We start from the raw sequence: 6,017 nt of genomic DNA, 5'->3' as shown, positions 1-6,017 counted from the left end.
GGAAGCCTGCTTCTCCCTCTGCCTCTCTCTCTCTCTGTCTCTCATGAATAAATAAATAAATAAAATCTTTAAAAAAAAAAAAAAAAAAAACATAAGAATAAAAAATAAAAAATAAAAATAAAAAGAGCTTGGGAAAAAGGCAGAGAAAACAAGTCCAAATCTCATGTAACCCTCTTTTCCCCAGTATTATCATTACTGGGTAAGTTTTTCCTACATTATCACAAGGCCCACGGTGCCTGGAAGTTAGTAGCGACCAGGCCAAAAGGAAATCCTAGTCCCTAGACACAAGAATAATTCAACCTGGGGCGCCTGACTGGCTGTTGGTGGAGCACGGGGCTCTTGATCTCAGGGTTCTGAGTTCAAGCCCCATGTTGGGTGCAGGGATTCCTTAAAAATAAAATCCTTAAAAAAAAAAATAAAGACTAATTCAACCTGCTTGTATTTAGGAGTTCTGGCCAGGGGTAAAACCTAACCGGTGCAAACCAACACAGACTTTTGAGGACTTCAGCCTTGACTAAGGAGTTCAGCAAAGTCAACCTAACCCTAGCTACTATGTGCTGGGGGCAAGTGTGAGCAGCTGCCCTTCCTAATGCTGCTGGGAATGTGGTTTGAAGAAAATGAAAAACGTTCCCCTGGTCAGACACTGATCCAAGCTTAGGATACCAGTGAAGATCAGGGTGGAGTCCATTGCAAAATCAATGAACCAAGAGAGAATTCAGCCACTGGCGGAAGGCCTACCCCACAGGAACACATATAGTCTCAGGTTTTGGAGTTAGCCAGATGCGGATTCCAATTCTGCTTCTGCCACTTTCTGCGTTGCTTTGACCAAGTCAACTGTTCTCTGGAAACCTCAATTTCCACTTGTAAAGTACAGAAGAAGAAGAGTACCTTCTCATGGAATGACAAATATTAAATGGGAAAATGAATAAAATACCCACCACTGGGCGCCTGGGTGGCTCAGTTGGTTGAGCAACTGCCTTCAGCTCAGGTCATGATCCTGGAGTCCCGGGATCGAGTCCCGCATCAGGCTCCCTGCTCAGCAGGGAGTCTGCTTCTCCCTCTGACCCTCCCCCCTCTCATGTGCTCTCTCTCTCCTCTCATCCTCTCTCAAATAAATAAATAAAATCTTTAAAAAAAAAAAAATAATAAAATAAAATACCCACCAGTGACCACACTTCTCCCCCGGGGAACTCAACGAATGGGAGTTGTTACTACTCCACTGGGCAGTTTACAGGCAGGGATGGTGTACATGAACTTGGGAGTTAAACATAGTATTTCTGCCCTTCCTACGATAAAAAATTTCTGAATAGGAGTCTAACCCACATTCTTTTCAACACTTACAGGAAAGAATTGTAAGTACTCTTGTTTCTTTTCTCCCCCTGGAGATTGCTGGAGTTGAAAAGGTTACAGACCCAGACTTCAATGCGTTTTTAAGTTTCTTTCCAAGTTTTCACACCCGCTGACCTTCTGGAGGCAGTTTTCTAATGGAAATGGCTTGTGACAACACTGCTCTGAACATCGCTTTACAGCAAGTTAATAGCTTCTTTTCTATTTAAAAATTTAAGAATCACTGTTACAGGATTCTAATGCGTTGAAAATGTTCTCAACTGTTTCTGAGAGCTTTCTCTGCCTACCAGTTAATGACTCTACTGAGCAAGAAGCATTTCCCCATATTTGGGGGGGGGGGGGGTAGTCCTAGATCAAAAAGAGATTTGAGTGCTTGGATGCCAAAAAACCTTTGTTTCCGAATAGAGAATTTTAAGGAAAACCATAAAGCTTCTGAAATTACTTCCCAATTAATATAAAGTGTTGGTCTTCAAACCTGACCACGAGATACTCTTGACTCTGGATTGAGGCTGGAACCCTCAAATTCCTCAAAATCTTCAGATTTCTACTATATACCTTCTCACTACCCTTTCATCCTTTTGTATCACTCAAGCATGAATACATGAAAACATTCTTTCTCCATCTTCCAAGGCCAACAGCGAATAGAGGAAACAGAGTTCTTGCCTAAAAACAATAAACGAGGGAGGCTCATGACCGGCTCATGCACCAAGCATGACTACACAGTGCCCACATGCCTGCTGGGCAAGTCCACTCTCTGAACTTGAGCAGCTGAACTGGAGGAGCAAAAAGTGAGAGCCAAATGGTCATAGTCACATTAAAACAGAGTAGGTATAAATTTTTTCTTTAAAATCATTTAAGTACTCACAGTTCAGGTGGCACTTAGGAAGAAATCACCGGAAAACCAAAGTGGGAAATTGAAACTGTAGATGACACGCAAAGGTCAATTTCAACAAGCACTGAACGCAGCCATACCCAGATGGGGCACTGTTCCGACCACAAACAGCCTTGCCCTGATCCCACATCCTCCCGCAGCACCCCTCCTTGCTCTTCCCCCCTCACAGCCAAGCTGCTGAGTCTCCACTCCTCCTCGTTCAGCCTGCCTCTGCCTTCCCCACCCTTGTCAATACCACCAGCGGCCTACAAATGACCAGAACTGCAGAAATGGCGAGGCTGCAAAAGTCAAGGAAAACCTAAAGAAGCATGTCAGAATGAAGACTAAAGAGACACAACTCTCAAATGGGTTGGAAGCTTTTGCTATAAAGACATTATTGGAACAATCAGCGGAATCTGAACAGGGCCTCTGGGTGAAGGGATAAGTGGTCCCATGGAGAGAATACATATACGTATGCACCATTCTTAAAACAACTTCGTATTTGGGGGTGGAGGAAGTCAGAGTAGGAGCTATTAGAAGACTCGGCCTTACTTAGAAGAGGGCCACACTGGAACTTCACATCGCTTTCCAAGACACACGAGCCACAACATGCACAATTTTAGTGAAGGTCTGGCGTGGCTGGTGGGAGAAGCACTTTGCACAGTGTTTCTGTTACCCTGGGACATAGGATCCGACTGCTGAGATTCAGAACAAGTGTTTTTCCTGGTAGAGTTGGAGTAAGAAAGTGCCCTAAAATTATTTCCAAGCTAAAATAAATCACCCAAGAAGAAAGATAAACTATTTAAATTCGATCAAGAGCACAAGAGTGAAAGGAGAGGGGTGTTTCCCTTTCCTCAGAAACACGTCATTGTTAATCTAGGGCTGAAATGGCTGTAAAAGCAGGTCCAGGATGGTCTAAGCTCTGTAAAGGACTTAGGTAAAGTGAGTTGGGGAAAAAGTCCTGTGAGGCGAGATTTTGTACTAAGATGGACTAAGTCTTGGATGAACTGTTACACGGTAAATCCATATAATTTCTTAATGTTTCATGCTTTAAAAAAAAAAAAAACCATTTTTTAATCTCACAACTCCTTTGAGCCATACTACAAAACTCTAAGTCAGTGACTATGTAAATTCCAAGTACTGTATTTTTCTTCTTGACTGCATTGAGTCAGTATGCTCTAACAAACTTACAGTTGATTAGGTGGGGCAAGAAGAGTCATGGGTAGTCTTCTATGGGTCTTTCTATCCCTGTATTAAGTTTCCCTGAACAGAAATCTGAACAATGAGATCTCAAAATATAACAAAGCAAAAGTACTAAGCAAGAAGGAAAAAATAGACACCTTCTAAATGAAAATATAAGTTTAAAATACTCAACGGAGTCCAGCATTCAATATGGTTAAGTATACCAAGGAATAATCAGACTGCAAAACATTAATAAGGTTAAAAAAAAAGAGAGAGAGAAGAGATTCTGTACACCTATTTGCATTTTTCCATCTGCATCAGGTAGATGGGAAAAACATGCCCACACCACCCCCAAGCTGCCTGTCCCACCCCACCCTGGCCCATCTAGTCCAGTCCCATTCAGTGCAGTCCAGTCTGGTTCCAGAGGTCCTCAGAAGATTTAACATGCTAAGGCGAATTCACATTCCAAAAGCATTCACACAGGAAGGCATTCTGTTAACAAAACCCATTCAACAGATAACTAAGCCATTCATTTTTAGGTCTGTGAAACTGGGATGACACATAGGGCACATTTATTTTTATTTCAACATTTAAAATATTCACAGATGCAGTATTATATTCATTGACATCTCCATGGAAGATGTACCAAACAAAGCATACAGGTTATTCCACAATTACAGAATTACATATTTGTGACTATGTGAATGTTTACCCCTAGACTTTATCTGGAAAATACTTTAAAAACAAAAAACTTCTAAGTGCTTCACTGGATTAATTTCCATAAAAAGTAAATAGCAAAGAATTTCAGGAGATACCTAAATATTAGCCAGCGCTTTTTAAAAATTTCAAGCTTTTACAGTGCTCTTTCTGACATCCCTGTCAGGAACACTTAAATAACACTCAATTCTTTCTCTTTTCCCCTCAATAGCCAAGCCAGGACGTACGTACTTGTTTTTCCCTAAGTCTTTTTTCCTATGTAGAAATAGGTCGATCATCACAGCAACTTGACTAGCTAATGAGGTAGGAGTATTCTTCAAAAGCATTTATAAAGTAAAAGCATAAGAGAATAATCAAATTATGAAGAGGTTTTTTTGTTTTGTTTTTTGTTTTTTTAGTGGTTGTTCTTTAAGTAAAATGCCAAGGGCACTGGAAATTGGTCAAAACTACCCATACTTGAAAAGACAAAGAGGAAAACTCCATTGGAAAAACCCTGCTACAAGTTCACTCAGGGCTGGCATTAATTAAATGCATTCTGGCATTACCAAGTAAGAAACTGCTGCCTTAAAATGCCAAGCTTTCTTCCTGGAAGAAATCTTACCAAGAAGGTAATTTTAAACAGAAAACCTCAGTTCCCTATCTTCTCTTCTCAGTACAATTAACTGGTCTCTTCTTTTAAACCCAGTTCTCATCATTTCCTATACCCAAAAAAAGATCAGTAATTTCTGTATATTGTATATCCAGTAACAGATTTAAATGAATTTAGCAGTCAACTTATCAAATTCTGCCAGGGAAACACTCCTTAATATGAAGATTTTAATGGCAGAATGTTATACAGCTAGAAAATGCCTAGGTAACAGATTTCAGCACCATCTCTGTATTAGCAGATAGTTTCAAAATGCACATGAACCCTGAATTCATATATACCTAGGAAACTTTCCTATTATTCCCTCTTCAACTACGCCAAAATCAAAGTTCTGTGTTCTAACTACCCTTTCTGTATTTATTAAGGAATACTTTACAAATCCACCCAATTAAGTTAAGAGAACACATGTATGTTCCCAAATAAGGGTAAAGCCACCAGTCAAGTATGATTTGTCTAATATACCATTTTGAACACTTTGGGTACCTATTATCTGATGGAAGCTAAAAATACCAGAAGAGAAGATTTATTTCCCCAATTATGCACCTATTAGGGTTACTGCTAAAAACATTAGAAAAATCATCTAAAAAATGTAAAAACATACTTAAAACAGGTTAGCTGCCAGAAAAAAATTTAGTAACTATGTGTTTCCTGGCAGCTAGTTTTGAAACCAAGTCCTTGACAATTCCACTATAAAACGTTTTAGACGCAGTAATCAAACCTGTATAATAGTGCAACTCTCCGACATGGCAGTAAACCATTTAAGATTAGCTACCAAAAATAATTTGTTAACAAGAATTTTTTTTACATGTCTTTAAACCTTTCTTTTTACTATTCCATCTAGAATTGTGTCCTATCAATGTGCTCAAAATATCCTATGTCTCATTTAGTTTGAAGAGAATTCCTTCCTCTTCACTGCCACCTTCTTTCATTTCAGTTATAGTTCCTTAAATTCTCTTCCTAAGGCACACCCTGCCCTATTTATTGCTGCAAAGCCCCTGAAATCTGTGCCTCAATCTGGGTCTGCCTCATCACTACACTTTAATGAAAATCACTTCAGAGTACCTGCTAAAACTTAGTAACATTAAGTCTAGAATACTATTGTCCAGTAGATTAACTGCAAAAAAAAAAAAGAACCAAGTCTACTAAGAGAAGGCCAAAAAACAGAAATATATGTTCTGTATACTCTTTCTTCCAAAAACTAACCACATTACCTACGATGACAGTAAAGCTCAGTTATATCTCTGGCTATATATA

This window comes from Leptonychotes weddellii, chromosome 7, assembly GCF_054177405.1.
Source record: "Leptonychotes weddellii isolate Sample4059 chromosome 7, ASM5417740v2, whole genome shotgun sequence".
NCBI lineage: Eukaryota > Metazoa > Chordata > Mammalia > Carnivora > Phocidae > Leptonychotes > Leptonychotes weddellii.
The sequence above is the reverse complement of the archived record's forward strand: the minus strand, read 5'-3'. Positions refer to the sequence as shown.